The 24,982-nt window shown below is 41.8% G+C and overlaps 1 protein-coding gene across 1 annotated transcript in view; it reads right to left on the bottom strand.

Annotated features, from left to right (window-relative positions):
* Nucleotides 1-24,982, bottom strand: part of LOC126260908 (beta-parvin) — a 129,339-nt gene that overhangs the window by 73,605 nt on the left and 30,752 nt on the right. The gene's annotated exons all lie outside the window — the stretch shown is intronic.

Below are 24,982 nucleotides of genomic sequence, written 5' to 3'. Positions count from 1 at the left end.
TTGTATTAGCTGATTCTTAAATGTATTTACATATTTGTTTTGTATTCTGTTCCTTACAAACGTAGTAAATTTGCTTTCTGAATTACTTATGTAGCTATGTTGTATCATAAATGCACAAAACTAGTGCTGAAATCTCCTTGCAATATAACTGTCGTTTCACCCTGATGCCTGGGATGAGATGCCTATATCACTTTGTTCATAAAAAAATTAAATACCCATATAATTACTAATGGTTTCGTAACGCCAACTGGCCTTTACATAGAAAAATCTCATCAGTGAACAATATTTCAGTGCTGATCCTAAATCTTCAATTCTAACTCGCCTTTTGAACTTCCAAACCTTAAGTACGGCATCTTCCCATGATCTACTCTATATTAAACAGCACATGCGTGCTTTGACAGCTGGCTAAGGATGTCATGGATTATGCTAGGGCATCGGCTAGCACTCTGAATTGGTGTTTGACAAGGGCACAACAACAGATGCAAGTAGTAGAAGCAAGATGGCCAGGCCATTGCAGTCATTAGGGGATAGTATCTGGTATGCACAAATGGAATTCACGAATTTGCAAGAAGCCAACCATCAGACACTATATGGGCAGTTAAGTCCTATTTTTCTGTTGCTGAAACTGTATGACAAAGTGTTGGGGAGGGTGCAAGGAAAATCACAGCCACAATTATATCTAATAGAAGAGCTGAGGAGCCAAAACTTGCCATTCTACTATGGTGGGTGTAATGGCAGATAGTGCACAGTTGTATGTATCAATGAGGATGATGACGAATGACAAGCATGGGGTGTTTAGGTGTTACACAGTGCACATTTGTCCAGAGAAGTTGCAACAGTTTGCAAGTGAGAAAGAAAAGGTTGCTACTATTAGCAGGAGAAGGGGATTGACACATTGTGATGACTGAGGATGAGTTCCAGCGGTGTCAGAGTGGCGTAGTCACCTTATGCCTGAGTCACAAGATTTGATAAGTGGGAGTGAATGCCTCATGCAACTCTTCAGGGGTAAAACAGAAGGACAAGCTTATCAGAAGGAAGTAATCGAACCAGAACCATATTGCTGGAGAGCAGGTTTACATTGGAAAAACTCAGTGTACAGTGAAATGGTGGTGGTTGCTAGTTGCTACAAGAAAGGGTAACTCATGGGGGCAAGGCATTTAGAACTGTGAGGTGGTGGACTATTAATCAATGGGACTATGTGTGAAACTACAGGACCCATGTTTCATCTACCAGCTACTGAGATGGGAGCTACTCTTTTGAATGCAACACAGCCACAGCTGTATTGGCCAGACAACCTCTGGAGATGTACAAATAAAACCTTACCTTTCTTAACGACATTTGGGAAACAAGCCTAGACTAGGAGCTGCAGCCACAGCAAAGCAATTACTGCAGCATGTGGAAGAGTATCAGGATGGAAGACATCAGGTAACCATGACCTTCAACATCGCGATTCTTAATGCTGTGGTAACTCTGATTTTGCTCTGTCCAGTTCTTATGTATTTGAGAGAATGAACTGTGCCAGAATCTGATGCAAGGGTAATTCAAGTTCCTGTAGACTGGATCCCCTGAGCAAGGGATGAAAGACTGATTTACAGGGTCAGAGGTTAATATAGAAATTTGCATAGTAATTGAGAGTAACTGATTTAATACTATATACTTGTATTACAGATTAAGGGGTAGTGGTAATTGCAATACAGAGCCAGGCTGGAGCAAGACCTGAGAAATCGGGTCTTCTCTGTGGATGGGGCAGTGTAGTGCTGCTGCCTTGCCTTTGAGTAAAAATTATATGTCTTCAGCAAAAGTAATGAGAAGTAGCATGGAAACTACTGTGGGGCGTTGAATTAATACTCCCAAGCTGGTAGCCATCAGCGTGGCGACATGTGGGTCACAATAACAGACATGCAAGTGGGTTGCGAAGCCAGGATAGCCAAGTGCAACAAATAAACTGTTCTGTGAAGCGATAAGCATGTACCCAGCAGAGCGATGCAACCACACCAGGGCAGGTCTTTTGTTGTGGGTGACATGACAATTTGCCAGGTTTTGCCGAAATAAATGGGCAACAGAGGCACATTGATAAGTCTGGATTTTGAGGCAGTGATCAATTCTTGGAAACCAGCAGCATCACCATATCACCAGAGCTATGCAGGACAGGGAGACTATTGGGCACCACCACCAGCAACTGTGAGTTTGTGACTGGGCTGCGTCTCCTTAATGAGACTTGGTACTACAGCCTGCTGAACCTGCCATCTCCCCCTGCCCCACTCATGCTGAGTTCCTAGAGGGACTTGGTTCTGCAGCGCCAGCAGCCTCTGAATCCTGTCTGAGAGCAGCAAGTTAAGCCTTGAGCACAGCAGACTCCACTCCACAGATGTATGCAGAGTTGAGGATCCATTTTGCATGTGAAATGGTGTCATGACAAAACACACAGCGCCACTGACATCAACAGTTGTCATCCCTAAAGGCTGCTTACCTCAGTAATGCAGGGCACCATCTCAGCAACTCAGAAGCCACCGCCCATTCATCAGCATTAGCTGGGGAATGGGGAGAGGCATGCGTGCCTCACTACATCATGTACTGAAATCAGTACAAGTTATTCTTAACCGTCAGAAGTGTTTCCACTGGAGACTTTGGCCCCACAACTCACATTGCACCCATCAGAGTGGGATCAGTTACTCTTCATTACTTGCATTCCATACTGTCATATAGTATTATTTTTTGAGGTGACTTGTCAAGGCAAGCTACAATTTCCTGGACTCAAAAAGTGTAATTAGAATTATTTGTGGTGTGAATCGATAAACATCCTGCAGAGGCCTGTTTATGGAACTAAGGGTATTAAATACAGTTTCCTAATATAGTCAATCCTTAATGAAATTTTTAATTAAAATATATCTCTTTCAAAACCAACATTTCAGCTCATGAAATCAATACTAGAAATAACGACAATCTTCACAAAGATTTAAAGTCACTTACATTGTTCCAAAAAGGTGTCATTATTCACGAACAAGCATTTTCAATAAGTTGCCGGCAGCGATTAAAAGTTTAACTGCTAATAAGGTTGAGTTTAAAAGTAGCCTAAAGGGTTTATCAGTGACCAATTCCTTCAACTCCATAGATGATTTTCTTAGTAGGGCCAACTAAAGTGTATATGTTGCAAATAATATTAAATAATACAAGTACTGATACACTCTAACTATTATACAAATTCAGTGCAGTAATCATTGTAAGTAAGTGATATTTTCTATTTGATGGTGCATGGCTACAATAGCCCAAGACTTCTCATAAGTATCTGAGTGCATTGAACTTTCACATGTTTTGTGACAAGTTAATTTTTATCATTTAAATGAAAAGATGTTAAAGATTATTTTTTCTTACCAACATCCAAGACAACCATATTGTGCACCTGCAATCTGACCTGAAGATGGCGGCCAGTTGGACCACCAAAATATCGTGTTGTAAGGACAATGAAATCCGGCTGTATACTCATGAAAAACATCCATACATATTACGATGGGAAAATCTATGTAATTGCACGTTTTCCCTTGCCTAACTCATTTCGTCTTTATCAGTGTGCTATGCTACCTGATGAAAGTATACCACCTATTACAAAATTCTACAGAAACACTGTTATGGGAAAAGAATTATGGCGTTAATCAGGACATACAACATAGTAGGACGACCGTTAATATAGAAACGATACGTTTTAAGATTGAGTCCCGAGCTCGAATTAAGTGTGAGTGAATGTGTGAGAGACATATGTTGTGTGTCCAGACGATACTGTGTGTGTGTGAGAGTGAAAGTTAATAATATCAGGTTAATAACATGTAATTTAACAACTAATGCTATAATTGTGTTTGGTTTGTCAGCTGGACTATTAAAAGTGTACAGTCTCCCACATAGGTGTCATTAAAGAAAAACAGTTGCTATAACAGAAGGCTGTAGATACTGATCTCTGTGCGCTTTGTAATTAGTCTGATTTTGCCTTCGTAGACCCTTTGGGAACAACACAAAGGAGGCTGTAAAATATTCTTAGACTCCTCACTTAATTCGAGTCCCGTTATCAGCATTCAAAGTGTATGGCATTGTTGACTGAGTGACTCCGAGGGGAAGGTTCTGAACGAGTAAATCTTCCACCTTTAGTTTATATTTCAACTCATAAATCGAGACACACATATTTATGTACGACTGGAACTACATCACACACAAGTAATCACATACACGAACACAAATATACACTATGTGCACAAAAATTGTTCTACTGAGCAGAAGACGTAGTGGTATAGACAAGATTTCATTTTAGCTTTCAAATGTGTATTTATTTTATATCAGAATCTATATTCTGTAGGGAGTGGGTCGATTACTTCTGTGGTAGCATGCCTATTTCTGACTCAGAGTCAGCTTAGGCTGTGAACAGTGGAGAAAACATTTATTCCAGGTGTTATATTTATGAAATCTACAGTTACTATCAAATTCATAAAGATTGTTAATAACCAGTTTCTCAAGTGAGAAAATGTATTGTGGAGCTAATTTGAGTTAGTTTCTTTATTTACAATGTTGACTATGTGACGCTTGCCACATATAATCCTTTTCCCCAGCGATTGTAAGTCAGTACACAGTGAACAACGGCGTCTTAGTAGCATCTGCTCAGTTATCTGCATCGAGTAAAATACGATGATTGGAACTTTAATAGTGGCAACTATTTATTTACAGCTCGTACAAAATAGATACGTGTTTCAAAGCTTTACTGGCCTTCAAAGTAGTCACCAGCATTGTGTATAACCCTTTGCCAGCGATCTGGAAGTCGTAGGATACTCTTAGCAGTGCCAGTTGTGTTGACAGTTGGAGCGGCGCGTTCTATTGCCCGACGAATTTGTAGGAGTTCTGAAGCGAATTCTTTGAAGTGTTTCCTTCAGTTTATAAACCGAGTTGAACTCACCAGAGCTTAAGTCAGGGGAGTGCAGTAAGAGGTATAGCACTTAGCACCCCCATCAGTCAAACAAATCAGTAACGCATTGTATGTGTTTGAGCATTGTCCTGCAAACTGATTGGTCAGGTCCTGCAGAATGTGTCATCACTTCTATCTCTAAGTTGGTCGTAGGTTGTGTTCCAAAAATGAACAGCATAGAGACAGAAGTGATGACACTTTCTGCAGGACCTGACCACCATTTTGCAGGACAAAGCTCAAGCATGTACAGTGGAAGCTCTTACTGATTTGTTTGACTGATGGGGCTGCTAAGTGCTACACCACTTACTGCACTCCCCTGACCTAAGCCCTCGTAAGTTCAACTCGATTTATAAACTGAAGGAAACACTTCACAGCATTCCCGCCAGAACTGCTATAAATTCGTCGGGCAATAGACCGCGCCATTCGAACTGTCAACACAAATGGCACTGCTAAGATTATCCTACGACTTCCACATCGCTGGCAACAGGTTATACACAATGCTGCGACTACGCTGAAGGTTAGTAAAACTTCGAAACACGTATCTATTTTGTACGAGCTGTAAGTAAATAGTTGCCTCTATTAAAGTTCCAACCCTTTTAATATTCTAAGTGTAATAAATGATAATTATTAGCAATAACTGATAAAATTGAAAAAGTATTAGTTTTGGCTACATGTGCCGGTAACAGATAAATTTTCTGTGATGAATAATGGACGATTCTTTAACGTGATGCCTGTGCAGTTTATTCTTATTAGATTGATTGGAAAAATTATGAAACTCCCAAATGTTGGTGGAATTTTCATTACAAATGATTACTTCGGTTCATTCAAAATACTAGGGAAATGCCATCGATCTACAGAGGGGATTGCTTTAAAAACAGTTTTGTGACTCACCCTACAATATTGCTCAAGGAGGGGGCGGGGAGGGGGGGAAGACCATATAGGACTAACAGGGGATTTTGAATGTGTATACAAAGAAGGGCCTAACGGATTGTCACAATTTTGTTTGATTCATGGGAGAGCGTCAAAGAGAGGCTACTGAAAATACTAAACTGGTAAACGCTTGAAGCTAGACGCAAACTATCCTGTGACAGCCTACTTACATAGTTTCAAGGACCATTTCCAAGTGCATTATCTAGGAATATGTTGCAGCTTACTAGGTATCGCGCTCGTGTGGATCATAAAGGCACTGACTGCACAGAGGCATTGAAACAATCACCCTTCTCTAGCTCATACGCGAATAGCTGGTACCGGTACGTTGGGAAAAACCTTCTGCGTGTATTTCACAGTGGACTGCAGACTACAGATGTAGATACGCGAGACGGTGACTTGTAAAATAAGTGTAACGACTTCAGAACGTCATGATTTCTAAATGACGCGAAAGTAATCGTTACAGCAACGAACTCAGAATGGCGAAGGCAACAGGCTGCGATTCACAGGGAGCAGCGGACCTTGACAGATGTTTCCAAGCCAGCGGAGCAGCGCACTTTCCGAGAGTACTGCAGCGGAACGGGAGCATGTCAGCAAAGCTTCACGCGGGAGACTTGTACGGCCATACACCGGGTGGCGTGACGGCCCTGCCAAAGCAGAGGTCTTCACGCGAACTGATTGTGGAGCTCCAGCTGTTAGAGAATGCCAGTCAAAGGTCCTTGTACGCGCTGGTCTCCATGTTGTAGTTAGGCAAGAAACAATGTGTCGCTAGAACGAGAAAGAAAATACACTCCTGGAAATGGAAAAAAGAACACATTGACACCGGTGTGTCAGACCCATCATACTTGCTCCGGACACTGCGAGAGGGCTGTACAAGCAATGATCACACGCACGACACAGCGGACACACCAGGAACCGCGGTGTTGGCCGTCGAATGGCGCTAGCTGCGCAGCATTTGTGCACCGCCGCCGTCAGTGTCAGCCTGTTTGCCGTGGCATACGGAGCTCCATCGCAGTCTTTAACACTGGTAGCATGCCGCGACAGCGTGGACGTGAACCGTATGTGCAGTTGACGGACTTTGAGCGAGGGCGTATAGTGGGCATACGGGAGGCCGGGTGGACGTACCGCCGAATTGCTCAACACGTGGGGCGTGAGGTCTCCACAGTACATCGATGTTGTCGCCAGTGGTCGGCGGAAGGTGCACGTGCCCGTCGACCTGGGACCGGACCGCAGCGACGCACGGATGCACGCCAAGACCGTAGGATCCTACGCAGTGCTGTAGGGGACCGCACCGCCACTTCCCAGCAAATTAGGGACACTGTTGCTCCTGGGGTATCGGCGAGGACCATTCGCAACCGTCTCCATGAAGCTGGGCTACGGTCCCGCACACCGTTAGGCCGTCTTCCGCTCACGCCCCAACATCGTGCAGCCCGCCTCCAGTGGTGTCGCGACAGGCGTGAATGGAGGGACGAATGGAGACGTGTCGTCTTCAGCGATAAGAGTCGCTTCTGCCTTGGTGCCAATGATGGTCGTATGCGTGTTTGGCACCGTGCAGGTGAGCGCCACAATCAGGACTGCATACGACCGAGGCACACAGGGCCAACACCCGGCATCATGGTGTGGGGAGCGATCTCCTACACTGGCCGTACACCACTGGTGATCGTCGAGGGGACACTGAATAGTGCACGGTACATCCAAACCGTCATCGAACCCATCGTTCTACCATTCCTAGACCGGCAAGGGAACTTGCTGTTCCAACAGGACAATGCACGTCCGCATGTATCCCGTGCCACCCAACGTGCTCTAGAAGGTGTAAGTCAACTACCCTGGCCAGCAAGATCTCCGGATCTGTCCCCCATTGAGCATGTTTGGGACTGGATGAAGCGTCGTCTCACGCGGTCTGCACGTCCAGCACGAACGCTGGTCCAACTGAGGCGCCAGGTGGAAATGGCATGGCAAGCCGTTCCACAGGACTACATCCAGCATCTCTACGATCGTCTCCATGGGAGAATAGCAGCCTGCATTGCTGCGAAAGGTGGATATACACTGTACTAGTGCCGACATTGTGCATGCTCTGTTGCCTGTGTCTATGTGCCTGTGGTTCTGTCAGTGTGATCATGTGATGTATCTGACCCCAGAAATGTGTCAATAAAGTTTCCCCTTCCTGGGACAATGAATTCACGGTGTTCTTATTTCAATTTCCAGGAGTGTATCTGCGGATTTTACACCCATCCTAATCTACAATACCTGGTATTCTAAATTTCTGGCGAAGAATACTTGTGCATAACTAGCCGAGGTTCTACTGTATCACTACAGAATTCAAATTTGATCTAGATATTGAGAGTTCGTGTGTAAAAACTATTTGTTCTTTTTTTCACTTATGCTATAATTATACATTCTGTTTTCGGGCAAAACAGTGCCATGAGGCGCAGTAGCAATCGATAAATGAGACATTTTATTAGTCAAATCTATTAGTATGTGCATTTCATAGGATCATGTGACAGTTGACATTGTCTCTCAGACAAGTCACTACTACAAAAAATTACGAATGAAGTACGCAAGTATTCATTAAAATGTAGAAGGGCACCTAGTTCTCAGACTCAAGCGAAATATATTTTTAAAAACTCATCATGATATTACGTATCGAGCTTCGAGGAAGCATCTGCACTTCTGAATACTGCATGTGACCTACTCCGACAACAGAGAAACGTGAAACGTGTATAGATTATGGATTTCGAGATTACTGTTGTAAACCCTTGTCAGTTTAATGCAGAATATACACAGTAGATGTACCTTCACAATTTTAGTAAGTGTCTATCTATCACATTTGTAACCCAGCTATCATGTTGGACCATACAAATGAAAGAAATACAGAGTGTTTAAGAAAAAGTCACGTATTCCTACAGGAGGGTAGTATTGGTCAGAACCAGAAGAAAATTTCCTATGACGATATCTCCGGAAGCCAATAATAGTGAGACACGAGGCGATCTATCTTCTCATGGTCATCTTTCTGTACCGAGCGAGGTGGCGCAGTGGTTAGCACACTGGACTCCCAGGACTCGCATTCGGGAGGTTCAAATCCGAGTCCGGCCATCCTCATTCCATACATGACTTCAGCCAAACTCCAAGATGGTTCCCACCTTCCCTCATCCGATGACCTCGCTGTTTGGTCCCCTCCCCCCATACCAACCAGCCAAGCAATCATCTTTCTATTTAATATAAGTAGATACTGCACACACTGCTGCATGTTGGTTACCACGCATCTTGACACATCATTTTCGCAATGAACTCGTACTCTTTCAATACACTTGGCTCCATTCACTCTGCACCGCACGCTCCTGTAATGTTTGCACATTGACTTGTGTTGGGCATACCTCAATGCCTTCAATGTCGCCATAGCCAGGGTCTAATGAGCTGAGGTCCGGTGAAAGTGAGGCCTGCTACGAGACCATCTCGACCAATCCGTCGTCCATGAAACGTTGCGTTGAGGCACTGTCGTACTGTTCATAAAAAATGTAGTGGTAATCTGTCGTGCATTAACGACAATAGATGTCTTTCTGTAAGCGTAGTGTTCCCCAGCGGCACTGGTAATTCGTCATGCGCAAAGCGGTGATACACAGCACCTGGTAATCTGTCTGGTAAAGTATATGGTCCTAATTCTGTCACTGACGATTCCTGCACATATAAGTTTAGTGGACAAGATTGAAACATGCTCGTATGATACCATAAAAAAGCGAATATGTCTTGGACAGAGTTAGGGGTGTAAAAAAAAAGGAAACTAGCTTTTCGACTTACCTGGCAGCTTCAAAGACATTTATATCAAAACATCTTGACATATTTTCGGCTTTTTACTTGTTAGTATTAGTACATCACGTCATGTAAAGTAACGTTGTATAACATGACACACGCCATCATGTCATCTCACATGACATTTGCCATGATGTTCATTATGACACAATGTGTGGTTGAGGTTTAGGATGCATGCATCCCCACTCTGAGATACTTCCTATTACAGATGCTCCCTCACTCTAGGATACTTCCTATTACAGATGCGTAACATGCTCTAGAAGCACATAAATTCGTGTCTATTTGTTCTTACACCCATAACAATGCATACACCAAGGGTGGGTGTGGGAGAGAAATGGTCCCCTTGGGGAAAAAAATGAACCTCCCCAGCCCCAGATATAAAAAAAATTAGCATCCACCCAAGAACAAATCAATCCCCATAAATGTTACCCACCACCACCACCCCCCCAAAAAAAAATTTAGCTATCACATGTATGTTCCTCAGACATGTGATGTAATATATTGTTTACTATGGCTCGTGAATCCTCTGGAGTTTGAGCACAAGATCAAGGATTTAGCCTACAAATTACAATATGCAGGTCTGCCAACACCTTGCGGGTAAGAGAGCTCAATGCGCAGGGGAAGTAGGGCTAACTGACAAAAAAAGCGCGAATATGTCTTGATTTAAATGTCTTTGAGCTGCCAGATAAGTCGAAAAGGTAGTTCCCTTCTTTTACAATCCTAGCCTTGCCCAGGGCATATTCGTCATTTTTTGCTCTATGATAGGAGCATTTTTTCATTCCGGTTCCCAACTTTTACTCCACTATAATTTTGAATCAGATTGCCACAGCTTGACACTTCATATAGATTTTTGTTGTCTCGGGCGACGACATCTAGTATAATTTTTTTTAATTGCCTTTCGAACCATGTTGCTTATATCGTGCAAAGGATGAAGCTTTCATAAAACAACAGGACAACTGTTAATTACATGTATTTGTCTATTCATTTACCAAATTTGAACCGATTCACATAAGTCTGAAACATAGAAGTGGAGCGCAGAAAAACTCTCAAAACCGTGTTTTATGCACGAAAAATCCGAGTGAAGCTATATGTTTGAAAGTGAGTTTTCAAATTTATCGTAAAAATGTATTTTTATTTATTTGATCCAGTTTAAACCGTTTCTGAGCATTCTGTTCACTTAAGAATGAATTTTACAAGCTGCAATTAGCTCGATTTTAAATCATTGTATCTCGACAACGGATAAAGACTACTGGATTAAAAATATCGTTTTGACTTTATCTATTTATCTACTTCGTGGACAGTTTGAACTGACTTGTACAATTATAAAGTATAGAACTTGCGCTCTTCAAGAATCTCTCACAAAAACCTTTCTTTTGTACGTAAAATCCAAAGGAAGCAAGATTTTTTCAAATGGTTAAAACTTGTCTTAGACCAAAGTGCGAAACACCAATGGAACAAATACAAACCATCATCCTCCCTCCACTCAGGAGTTATTTAAGGGTGACTATTTCTCTGCACTTAATATCCGAACGAGGGTGTCTGTTTTTGCGCGAAAAACGTGAACAGTGCACATAGAAATGGTGCCATCAGCCGAGTATTAATTTCAGCCCAATTAAAATCTTTTGCAAAAGACATTTGTTTGGGCACCATCTCAGGATCGTCGTACATGCAGTGCTTAATATACTGTAACATAGATACTATAAGACAGGTGTTTGAATGGCTGTACAAACGGCCGCTGGTCCAGGCTAAACCAAAAACTTTTTACTCCACGTTCCTAGGTGAAACAGGAACGGAGCACTAATAAGAGGGGTCCTCAGCAGTGGAATCGATTTTTTGAAACCAAATATATGATGATGTAGGTTAAGATACCAGGTTTCACACACTGCAGAAATTCATCCTGGTGGGCCATCACTTGCATGTAATTGACGAAAATATATTTTTGAGTTTTGTGTGCTGCTCAATAACGTTTAAAAGCCAAATTGCGTAGTCTGGTTCCATGGAGTAATGGATAGGATAGTAGCTTCACTTTCACGAGCTTGTGGGATCAAATTTCGTCAGGTACAGCACCTTTTTTTAAAATTTTTAAATCTTTATCGAAATCTCACCGCCGGGGACATCTCGTAAGACCGTCTGTAACGATACTGGAGCGACTCTGATGCCTCATCTTTATGATTGGTCAAGGATTTGCATCTCCCCAAACGTGCGAAATGTACATATTACGCAACAGTATGACGGCCTACACTACCGAATACTACGCATTACTTGTCATAAGTAAAACGACACATATTCCAACAGGTATTAGTTTCCGTACATACAGTTGTAAGACGTGTATATTTCTATTGTCTATTGTCAAACCACAATTTATGAAAGATGTTTATATTTTATTAATAGGATTAAGTAGGAATAATTAATATTAGTCATGTTGGAAATAATTGTGGTAGTAGGGAATGTCCGCACCAAAGTATAGTTGGCAAGAGAGACCGAAAATTGATATAATTTTAAAAAGGGTGGGAGAGACCATGTATGGATACATTTTAAGAAAAGAGCGGGGAAGACTGCGCATTGATACATTTTGTAATGATAGCAGGGATTGTCTACACCAGCGTTCGTAGGAAGTCAGTAGTAAGCGAGGTGTGAAGCGAGTTGGTAGCAGGTCTGAAGCCAGAGGTTGAAAGGAGCAGTGTGCCTGCCAGCCACCAGCTATGATTTACAAGAGATTATAAACGGATGTACAGAGACATTAGCTAACTATTATCATAAGAGGAACTAATATTATTGAATTATTTTCTTTGCGAAACTCAAGACTACTGAAGGTATGTTTGCGCAATGCTAGTTGTAAGATTATTGTAAAAAGTAAGTCCCATTTGAAAGTTTGTAAAATCATTTCATTACCAGCAGTAATTATTTGAAGAAACATTTTCAGAATATAATTAATTTTTGTCTGCAGTGTTGCATTACTGATTATAATCCACCCCAAAAACCATCAACGTAAAACTTTACAAAAATTTTATTGTCGTCAAGAAAAAGTGTAACGATGAATTACGTAACTTCAGTCATATTAATTAAAGAATAACGTCAGCTTTGCTATTAAAGAATAACGTCAGCTTTGGTAATAAATACAGCCACTTATTATGACAGCCCACAATAGTATAGTAAACCAGAGTAAGTATATTCATGTCGCAGTTCGATGTAGCAGTCAGATGGCGATCCAGTAACAGTCAAAAAGGTAAGGAACAGTTTTGGGTTATTGCAGATAACGACTGAGGGCCACGACGACGACACATTCTATGTTTCGTCGAAATAATCAGAAAATCACTTTTAATAAGCAGCAATTAAATTTGTATGCGAAGATTGAGAAAGAGTATAAATTTCAAAGGTAAGATTTCATTTGTTATTATCAAGCAAGAGATAGAAATCCTAAGGAAAGGTTTCATAGGTTATGGTAGAAGGGAAAGTTGCGTAACAAAAAAAAAGACAAATAAAGGAGACGGGAAGGTTTCACAGTTATAGCAAGGACATAGCAAAAAGTGAGGGGGCGGGGGATGTCCAATGGATCGGTACTCCCCCCTGTCACCCGAATGTAATTACACACGACTTAGGTGCACATTTTGATTTTTCAGCCACAAGACGAAAAAGAGATATGCATTATCAATAGTCTGCAAGCCAACGAAGGATTTAAATTATTTTTACATCCATAGAGCTATCGGCTATTGCCAATCACTATTTTAACAAAGAACAACGGTTTCTTTTGCTTGAGCTCAGTTGTTGTTTTGTTAATGAGTTCAGTTCTTACTTGCAGTTGAACGTAAGTGCTACTGTTTATTGTTTTAGTGCTGTGTGCTACTGTGAAAGTTTCTAATTATGGATAAGTCTGGGACAAGAAAGGAGAGAAAAATCGATTTTGATTTGTACTCTGGCGTTATGGTGAGATACAAGTATGTACACAATACTACAGCAGCATAATGATCTATCTATAGGAGTTTAATGTTAGCACTGGAGTCGTTATATGGAGGCTGACAGAATTTTGGTATTTAATGTTTCAGCTTTTCGTAAGACAGTGGAACGTTAAACACATTATAAACAACATTAAGTCAATATCAGTGCATAAAGATACACGTAGATTTGTCCATGTCGTCCCAAAACTGCGTTGATCAACAAAAATATCGCCAAATAGCGACTGTTGCATTTCTTTAAAAAGTTTACTCTATTATCTGTCATCAGGGGTCAACAGAAACGTCCGATCTTACTCGTCGGCTTTGACCCGTGACGTAAGCGTGTTGTGGTGTGTGACGTCATTACGGCGCGGAGTTTGGTTTGCGATTGTGGCGTGTTTGTAGATGTCTTGTTTTTATTTGTGGTGCTCTTTGGTGGTGTGTTTTTTAAGGGCTGTGGGTAAAATGTATAGACCGAAAGTGGTTAGTTAGGGTGGGCTGGGTAGGTGGGTGGGTGGTTTATTTTGTTGTATAGTGTTTGTGTGTTGTATTTTGGAGTTGTGGGGGAGGGGGTTGACGTTTGGGTGGGTTGGGTTTTATTTTAGTTCAGTATTTTTTCGTTGGTGTGTGTGTGTGTGTTTTTGTATGTGTGTGTGTGTGTGTGTGTGTGTGTGTGTGTGCGTGCGTGCGTTTGTGTGTGATTGTGGTGGCCAATCTAGTTTGTGGAGCTGGAACTTTTTTGAGGTAAGTTCCGTTTTTTTTTTTTTGTTATTTATGTATGTTTTGTGTATTGGGTATAGGTTGGAAACATCCGATCTCACGCGTCGGCTTTGACCCGTGACGTAAGGGACCTACACATTGATCTGTAGCGTAGCCCTGAATACGAGGTTAGGTTGGGAGTTTTTTTTTTGGAATGCGGCCGCGGCAGCGGCCGCCTATGATTCGAAAATATTGATTTGACACTAATGAACATGTATACGTAATATGAAGCAATTTGATGAACATATTGATCTGTAGCGTAGCCCACTTGAGGTTAGGTTGGGAGTTTTTTTTTGGAATGCGGCCGCGGCAGCGGCCGCCTATGATTCGAAAATATTGATTTGACACTAATGAACATGTATACGTAATATGAAGCAATTTGATGAACATATTGATCTGTAGCGTAGCCCACTTGAGGTTAGGTTGGGAGTTTTTTTTTGGAATGCGGCCGCGGCAGCGGCCGCCTATGATTCGAAAATATTGATTTGACACTAATGAAGCCTGTGGGGGGATGGGGGGGGGGCACTGCAGACTCCCCCCACCGCATAACGACACATGATGATCAAATTTTGAAAAAAAATGAAAAATTTTTTCCGTACCTGCTAAACTGCATAAGTGCCGATGTATGTAGGTGTAAGGGTAGCTTTCGTTTCTTACTTTTCTATTGGGGGATGTGATCGGTAGGTTCTGTTGAGCTATATAGGTTAAGGGAAGTGTCCGATTATGGATAGGAATGTGTTTTTTGGTATTTGGTCAGTTTTGTGATGTTGATTTATTTCGTTGTTTTGCGTGGTTTTGAATGGCGGTCGGTGGCTACATTTCTGTATATTTAGTTTCTCCCCACCCAAAAACCCCTAATTTCCCACGCTTGTCCCGTTACAGTCATTAGGCTTTTTGTGAAACTTGTGTATTTCAGTGTTTACAATACGTATGCGATGTTTTTATATCCGCCATATTGGAATTGTTTATAGTCGTTTCCGCGGTATTTGTGACGTCATGGGTCAAAGCCGACGGGTAAGATCGGACGCTTCTGTATTTCCGTCATCAGTAGCACAAGTGGCAAAATATTGCCCAATCTGGCCACCCAAATTCTAAACTCTGGGGTCGGTTTGTGGAGAACGGAAGTGGTATGTGATGACAGCACATTCTTTAATTCGTTCATCTCTAGACGACTGCAACCTGCATCTCACTCTCCCCCTTTCGTCCAAAACGTATTTACGCTCTTGTAATACTGTAATAACAGAAGCCATCAGTTTTATGCACAATTAAATCTTAAAATATGCATGCATTTATGCACATTTCAAGTCACTAAACATGCACAATTAGAAGAGTAAGTTGCATTGTCAGAATACAATCTTTTGCTGTGATGCATTTTATTTTATTTATTTTAAAAAAATGTTCAGGAGGCGCTTTTTCCAAATTCTTCACTGACTTGGGGTAGCTCTGCGTGTTAAGGCACTTAGCTCAGTATCCCTGGATTCGGGAGAGGAGGTGATTCGAATTCATCTGCCGGCAAAACTGAAAATGTTTTCCTGTTTTCCCATATTCATATTAGACAAACGCTTGGGTTGGTCCCTTACTATAGGCCGCAACCAATTCCTTCCGAATAACGTTGTTTCCCTAAAAGATGTAGCCCCTCTGCTTAATTGAAAAGAGGTGCATCGAAAGTGAGCCGAACATCTCTTTAGAAACTCTAAGCACTAAGAGCTGTATGATAAATAAGTATCAGTGCAAATTCTCCTCATTGAGGCCCATGCATACATAAATGAGGAAATTTGGGGAATTGTTAAGCTGAGTAATTCCAGATCCTTTGGATTTTCGCCACCAAAAATTATTCTAGATTCTCTATCGAACAGAGATCTCTTTATTCCAAAAGTCATGTCGGTAACTATCATGATGTCCCAAAAAATTAGGATCCAATGCATTTCTGATCACTCCCTCAGCTCAAATCCAGACGAAATAAGATGAGTGTAAAATGACCTTGGAGGGTGAAGGGAGATTGGAGCATGACTGCTTCTTAGTATTTTGCCAAAATACTGCACTCTTAAGTAACGAGATTAGACCTGCTCTTGGTAAAAACTCTGAAATTATTATCGAATAAAATGTTTTATCGTTCTCTATGCAAATTTTCAGAATAAATGAAAAACAACAGTCTTAAACTCCTCTTTAACAGATCGAGCCCCCCTTGTCTGCGTCCTTGTTTATAGGAACTTTCCTTCTAGTTTTGACCCATACTGTTTTGTGGAGGAATATATGATACTCCTTTTCAAACAGCCTCTAGATTACTGCTGTGGTTTTGATCTGGTTTTGTAATTGTCGAGGTACCTTTTTTACTTGGACACTGCTCGTACTTGCCTGATATTTGAACTAGCAGCTATACTTATGCCTGTGTTGACATCGGTATTCGAGACTTCTGCCTGAACATGAATAGCAACACTAGACATTGCAACCACAATAAATAAAAAAAATCTATTTGACAGCCTTAAGCAGAAGCAATCATGTATTAGTATAATAAGTCATCTACAATTTCTGTCCCAATTTCCAGTTACAAAACAAAAACTGGATTCTAAAATTCTTAGCTTATGTGAAAGAAGGAATTACGACACTTTTCCGAAACTTTTTTTACAAAAAGTGTTTGTCGGCGGTCTTAGTTTCCTATCAATCTACTTCGCTTTCCTACATTATTGCCATTCACTTCTAAACATTTTTCGCAACACTGCATTAAATTCGTCAACCCTTTTGTACTGAAGTCCTCTGTCTGGCAATTCAGGCAACTGATAACGACGATCTGAAGTAGTGTGTCCCAGTGATTAACCTCACAGTAACTGTTTTGATGTTGAATGTGTCAAGTGCATAAGAAATGCACACATGAATCAAGGTTTCTCTTTTTGAAAAAGCTTAAAATTTGTCTAACCTACTCCATTCCATTAAATGGCACAGAATACATATATTATACCTATAGATTTATTTATTCCTATTCAAGAATTCATCTATGGTACAGAAGGAATTGTCATGGAGATACGATTTCAGTTTGTTTTTGAAACTATTGCTGCTGTCTGTCAGACATTTCATTTCATCTGGTAATTTATCGAAAAGTTTTATAGCAGCATATTTCTCCCCTTTCTGTGCCAAAGATAGGTTAAGTAGAGGATAGTGTAAGTCTTTCTTTCTTCTGGTATTATAATCATGAATGTCACTGTTGTTTTTAAAATGGTCCATGTTGTTGAGAGCAATTTCCTTACTAAGTAAATGTACTGTGAGGCTGTTGCAAGCTTTTAAACAAATGCCTACAAGACGTGCAACTATGAGCCCTATACATTATTCCAACCATTATCTTTTGAGCAGAAAATACTTTTTGCCTAAGAGTTGAGATGCTCCAAAATATTATTCTGTATAACAACAGAGAATGAAAGTATGCAAAGTATATCTTATTAGTTTCTATATCGTCAAAATTGGCAATTATTCTGAGTGCAAAAGTTGCTGAACCTAATCGCTTTAGGAGATCCAAAATATGAATGTTCGAATTAAGATTCTCATCGACATGTACACCCAAAAACTTAGGATGCTCTACCCTGGATACTGACTTCTGTTGCTGTGTTATAGTTATTGAAGGAACTGTACTCCTTGCAGCAGAAAACTGCATGTTCAAAATATGGCTCTGAGCACTATGGGACTCAACTGCTGAGGTCATTAGTCCCCTAGAACTTAGAACTAGTTAAACCTAACTAACCTAAGGACATCACACACATCCATGCCCGAGGCAGGATTCGAACCTGCGACCGTAGCGGTCGCGCGGTTTCAAACTGTAGCGCCCAGAACCGCTCGGCCACCCCGGCCGGCAAAACTGAATGTACTTTGTCTTTTCAAAGTTCAGAGCAATACCATTCGCAGAAAATCGATTAGTAACTTTTCCAAAGGCATTATTTGTATAATTTTCTATTGGAATTTCTTTTACTGGATTAATAATGACGCTTGTATCATCAGTTAACAGTGTCATATCAGCTTCTTGTTTCAGATAAGAAGGGAGGTCATTCACATATATCAAGAACAGAAGGGGTCCCATGATCGAACTCTGTGGAACACCTAACGTAATTTCATCCTTGTTACATGAAGTGGCAAACTTTCTTAAATCACTTAAACCATATAAGGAAACTATTTGCTTCCCATTCTGAAGATATGACAGAAACTACTCGCATGCTATTCCATTTATACCACAGAGTTGCAATTTCTGTAATACAATCAAATACTTTGGATAGCTCACAGAAAATTCTTATTGGTGACATTTAACTATTTAAAGACTGTGTTACATGGGCAGTGAAATTGTATGCTGTCTCAGTGGAACAGCATTTTTGAGTGACTAAGTATCCCATTACTACTGAGATGGCTAGCCACTCTTACATATGTTGCTTTCTCGACAGTTTTTGAAAATGCTGTAAGCAAGGATACTGGCTGGTAATTATTGACATCTGTGGTGTCCCCTTTTTTGTAGAGATACTTGACAATAGCTTATTTTAACCTGTCTGGGAAAATACCTTGAGTTAGTGATGCATTATATGTGTGACTTAGAACATCAGTTGTAACTGCACCACATTGATTTAATATCTTGTTAGAGATGTCATCTACTCCAACAGAACATTTATTTTGCAAAGTTTTAATGACTTTCCTTATTAACAAGAGGTATTTAGGCGAAAATTAATATTACTAAGATTTCTCAAAACTGACTCTTCCGTATACTGCTCAGCATTCTCTTTTGAGCTATTCTCACCAATTTCTTCACCTACACTTAAGAATTTTTTTAATACATTACCTTATTGTGTACTGTTGATTAAGGTGTTCTCATAAACTTTAATACTAATACTACCTAGTCCAGTGTATACATTTCCTGTCTCTCTTCTAACAACATTCCATACATTCCATATTAGTTTGATTTTATTGCCCAAGTTGTTAATTTCATCCGTAAAATACATATTTCTTGATTTTCTGGCAAGTTTTCTCCCCTTGTTACAATGATTTTTATAGTGTAAAATTACTTCTGGGTCTTTAGGAATTCTTGCTGCCTCATACAGTTTTTTTTTCTTTCTGAAGACACTTTAGTACCTGTAATAATACAACGTTTCTTTCAAAACTGTTTAGTGTTACATTTAGTAACTTTTTTGGACAACAATGTTCAAAAAGGGGTATAAATGTATCAAGAAATATGTTACATTTATCATTAGCATTTGGCTCAGTATATACAACTTCCCAGTTAACATTTCTTAAGTTTTCTCTGAAGTGCTCTATAGATATCGGGTTGAGTAACCTTACACTTTTACTTAATGGTTCCTGAACTGTACATCCTGCTACGTTTTGTAAGTTAATCTATTATGCATCAAAGGTCCTATAATCCATTTGTCACAGGGAAAACAAACCAAATCTTTGACATGGGTAGTTTGCCATTGTTTGTTACGCAGACTGTTGTGGAGAAAGATGACAGGCTCCCGAACCCTGTGTGGTATGTGTTAAGTTTGGCCAATGTTTCGCAGCAATGTGGGTCAACGAAGGCCAACGAACTACGGCCAATGAATTCAACCAAACGTTGATCGCCAAGGCATTGGTGTTTGGCCTCTCATCCTCATCAAACCAATGGATTAGGGCCAAGAGTTCGCCCATGTGGAGTCGCAGTTGGCTCTCATAACTCGTCGATGTTGCTCCTTTTTTGTAATTGTTATAAAGTAGCATTTTAATTACTATTTCAGCGTTCGATATTATAAGGGAAGTAAAGAATCCAGAAGTTGTAACCTGTGCAACATTTATTTTATTCTGATCACTTATTTTATTCTGAACATCAGAAAAAGGAAAAAGAAATGGCACTGGCGGACGACCTCGCTTTTAAAAAGTAGTGAGCAGTGTGGTGGGACAAAGTTAAGTCCTACCGTAAAGCTGAATTGGAATATGGGCTGTCTCATAATTTTTTTTTTTTTTCGGAATGAAAGCTACAAATTTCAGTACCGGGTCCATTTCCTTTTCATGTTATCTACAACACTTTCCAACATCTCACTTAGTTCCCTCCAACAGTTTTCAATTTGTTTTTATAATCGCAGTTCGTAGGATCCCCTAAACATTCCCGTTCACGAAAAAGCTACCAGCTTTGATGCTGTCTCTCTGTTCCATTCCATATTTCAGCATTTTTAAGCAAGATAAATACATATCCGGTTAACAGACACAGTAAATCGTTACTGAACCAACAATGTTTCGACCTGGCGTCTATACTAGCACATTTTAATGTTACCACTGGCACTCCGAACAGCAACCAAGCCCAACCGCTTCGTTGGTTTCTATTTGCTGCCTGTACACGCTAAGGAAATCTCGGCCAACGAAGTGGCTGGTTGTCATTTGTTGGCTCTGTGTATGCGTGCCTGTACATGTCAGCTGCAAGTCTTGATCCACGTTCCTTCAAAGCAATGAAAAGAACGCCATTCTCTTCTTTGAAAGCGATACCTATCATTTTTTTAAATCTGAAACAAGAAGACTAATATATGTTTTTGGCCAAGTTGAATGACACTACTGCATGGTTTGCGGCTTTAATTTTGTGTTTGTGAAGGATACCCACATATCATCGCCTGTAACAGTTGGGAAAACAAGAGCTGAAAAAAAAAATCATCACTGTCTTCTGGATGTCGTCCAAAAACGCTTATTCACACTCCACAACAGTACAACTAATATACTTACGTTGCAAACTGTACAGGGACATACATAAATTTCTAGGGTGAAAGGAATGGAAGAACACAGGATGGGAAAGAACTAGGTAGGAAATACTGGCTTCCAGCCACACAGGGCATTGCAGCAATGCAGTGGCGATTGCTGAAAACTTGTACCGGACTGGGACTCAAACCAGGATGATCTGCTTCTCTAGAAAGTTTGCCTTAATCGCCTCAGCCATTCGTACAGACTTTTCATTAGACACAAATTCTCTACTTCCTGCTTGCTGCACCACAACAATCCTCACTCAACATTCTGCTCGCAGTAGTTCGACATTTGTTGTATGTCCACACAGAAAGTTTCACCAAGCAGCCATTGAGCCCATAGAATTAGAGATATGAGTGGTGTCCATTCTGTGAGGCATGTCCAACAGAACAGACACCACTCACAATGAGGCAGCTGGGGCATATAGAAAGAATATTTGGGGTGAAAGGAATGGAAAGGAAATTCGATGGGGAAAAGATAGGAAGAAAATAATGACTTCCAGCTTCACAGGGCTTTCAGACAATGCAACAGCGAGAGTTTAAAATTTGTGCTGGAATGGGACGCAAACCCAGACGTTCTGCTTCTCTAGAATGTTTGCTTTAATCACCTCAGGCATAAGGGCACATTTTCCCTCAGACCAACTTCCTGCAGACCGTGCACGCCTAGAATTAGAGTGGTGCATTTTCTTATACACTCCTGGAAATGGAAAAAAGAACACATTGACACCGGTGTGTCAGACCCACCATACTTGCTCCGGACACTGCGAGAGGGCTGTACAAGCAATGATCACACGCACGGCACAGCGGACACACCAGGAACCGCGGTGTTGGCCGTCGAATGGCGCTAGCTGCGCAGCATTTGTGCACCCCCAACGTCAGTGTCAGCCAGTTTGCCGTGGCATACGGAGCTCCTTCGCAGTCTTTAACACTGGTAGCATGCCGCGACAGCGTGGACGTGAACCGTATGTGCAGATGACGGACTTTGAGCGAGGGCGTATAGTGGGCATCCGGGAGGCCGGGTGGACGTACCGCCGAATTGCTCAACACGTGGGGCGTGAGGTCTCCACAGTACATCGATGTTGTCGCCAGTGGTCGGCGGAAGGTGCACGTGCCCGTCGACCTGGGTCCGGACCGCAGCGACGCACGGATGCACGCCAAGACCGTAGGATCCTACACAGTGCCGTAGGGGACCGCACCGCCACTTCCCAGCAAATTAGGGACACTGTTGCTCCTGGGGTATCGGCGAGGACCATTCGCAACCGTCTCCATGAAGCTGGGCTACGGTCCCGCACACCGTTAGGCCGTCTTCCGCTCACGCCCCAACATCGTGCAGCCCGCCTCCAGTGGTGTCGCGACAGGCGTGAATGGAGGGACGAATGGAGACGTGTCGTCTTCAGCGATGAGAGTCGCTTCTGCCTTGGTGCCAATGATGGTCGTATGCGTGTTTGGCGCCGTGCAGGTGAGCGCCACAATCAGGACTGCATACGACCGAGGCACACAGGGCCAACACCCGGCATCATGGTGTGGGGAGCGATCTTCTACACTGGCCGTACACCACTGGTGATCGTCGAGGGGACACTGAATAGTGCACGGTACATCCAAACCGTCATCGAACCCATCGTTCTACCATTCCTAGACCGGCAAGGGAACTTGCTGTTCCAACAGGACAATGCACGTCCGCATGTATCCCGTGCCACCCAACGTGCTCTAGAAGGTGTAAGTCAACTACCCTGGCCAGCAAGATCTCCGGATCTGTCCCCCATTGAGCATGTTTGGGACTGGATGAAGCGTCGTCTCACGCGGTCTGCACGTCCAGCACGAACGCTGGTCCAACTGAGGCGCCAGGTGGAAATGGCATGGCAAGCCGTTCCACAGGACTACATCCAGCATCTCTACGATCGTCTCCATGGGAGAATAGCAGCCTGCATTGCTGCGAAAGGTGGATATACACTGTACTAGTGCCGACATTGTGCATGCTCTGTTGCCTGTGTCTATGTGCCTGTGGTTCTGTCAGTGTGATCATGTGATGTATCTGACCCCAGGAATGTGTCATTAAAGTTTCCCCTTCCTGGGACAATGAATTCACGGTGTTCTTATTTCAATTTCCAGGAGTGTATTACACTTTATAAGTGCAACAGTGCCTATGGACGTTAAAAAACTAAAAATAGTGTAAATTAAAATGTTAGTCGTGTTTGTTGCAGGATCCTAATAAGAGTCATTTACGAGATATTGTATTTTGAAAGGTCCATACATCAACACTTGTACACTACCTGTAGCAGCACACGCTAAAGAATAATATAAGCGCATACACTAGTTATGTGGATACTGACCAGTACAGAGAAAATTGACCATCACAGGTTGTGTTCAAAATGACCATCGGCAGCAGCAATACACGCTTCCATCTTGGTATGGAAAGACAGCTGCACATGTGATAGCATTTCAGCAGAGATGTAAGAGCAGGTTTCAGTAATATGTCGTTGCATGTCATTGGGTACAGTTGGTATGTCCTTTTAGACAGCGTCCTTCATATTTCTGCACAGAAAAAAAGTCTACTGGCGTCAAAATCAGAAAATGGACTGGCCAAGCTACAGGTCCTCTGCATCCAATCCAACGATTTGAAAACAATTCGTTGAAATATGCTGTAGGACTTCGTGCGCTATGGGCTGTAAAGTCATCATGCTAGTACCACAGGTCGCTCCTAGTCTGCATAGGAACATGTTCTGGCATCAATGGAAGATAGTCTGTAAGGAGGCTGCGATACTTGTGTGTATTCAGTGTTCGGTCTCTGAAAAATGGGCTTATGAGCTGACTGTTCACTACCCCACTCCACAAGTTTACACTCCATGGACACTGACGTTCCAACTGACAAAGCCGACAGGGACAGGGACAGACCAATAGTGCACGTTTCAGCGGTTTACCTGGCAATTATTGGTAAATGTGGCTTCGTCGCTAAACAAGATACATGATACATCTGGAGTATCTCGCCTTAATGCACATGTACAGAAGTTAACAATATTCTCATACACGTTTCCAGACAGCTCTTGACGGAGAGAGATGTGGTAAAGATGGAATACATGTCGATGAAGTATGTGTAGGACACTTGCCTATCTCATACCACTTCCTCTTGTGAATGCACCGAAGCTAACATGTGGATCAGCAGCAGCAAGAACATTAATTTACCGCTGGCCGCGGTGGCCGAGCGGTTATAGCCGCTTCAGTCCGGAACCGCGTGGCTGCTACGGTCGCAGGTTTGAATCCTGCCTCGGGCATGGATGTGTGTGATGTCCTTAGGTTACTCAGGTTTAAGTAGTTCTAAGTCTAGGGGACTGATAACCTCAGATGTTAAGTCTATAGTGCTCATAGCCATTTGAACCATTTTGAACATTAATTTACCAGTGTCCTGTCGTCACTCGTTTCCTTCTGCTACGTTGTCTAGGTGTTACACTACCACTTTCATGTAACTGTTTGAATAGGTTGATAAATAATTTTCGAGATAGTTGACATCTATTGGGATATCTTGCTGCATACACTGTGCAAGAACGAAAGGTATTCTTCCTACACCCTCCATACACCAATAGCTTGTTGGCTTTTTCCGCATTAGCAAATTCCATCGTCCGGTCACAACCTGCTGCTTGTACTATCACACGCTAACTAACTAGCAAATCCTAATCCACTCAAGGAACACACAAGCACGCTGTAATCAAACATAGCAATATCATACCTAGCAACTATGCAAGCTGAATGGCACAAAAAAGTGTTGGTGTGTAAACTTTACAAAATTCGATATCTCGTAAACGATTCGCACGAGAATCCTGCAACGAACACCATTGACATTCTAATTCATCCCACTTTGAGTTTGTTAATGTGAATAGACACTGTTACATTTAAAAAAA

This window comes from Schistocerca nitens, chromosome 5, assembly GCF_023898315.1.
Source record: "Schistocerca nitens isolate TAMUIC-IGC-003100 chromosome 5, iqSchNite1.1, whole genome shotgun sequence".
NCBI lineage: Eukaryota > Metazoa > Arthropoda > Insecta > Orthoptera > Acrididae > Schistocerca > Schistocerca nitens.
The sequence above is the reverse complement of the archived record's forward strand: the minus strand, read 5'-3'. Positions and strand labels throughout refer to the sequence as shown.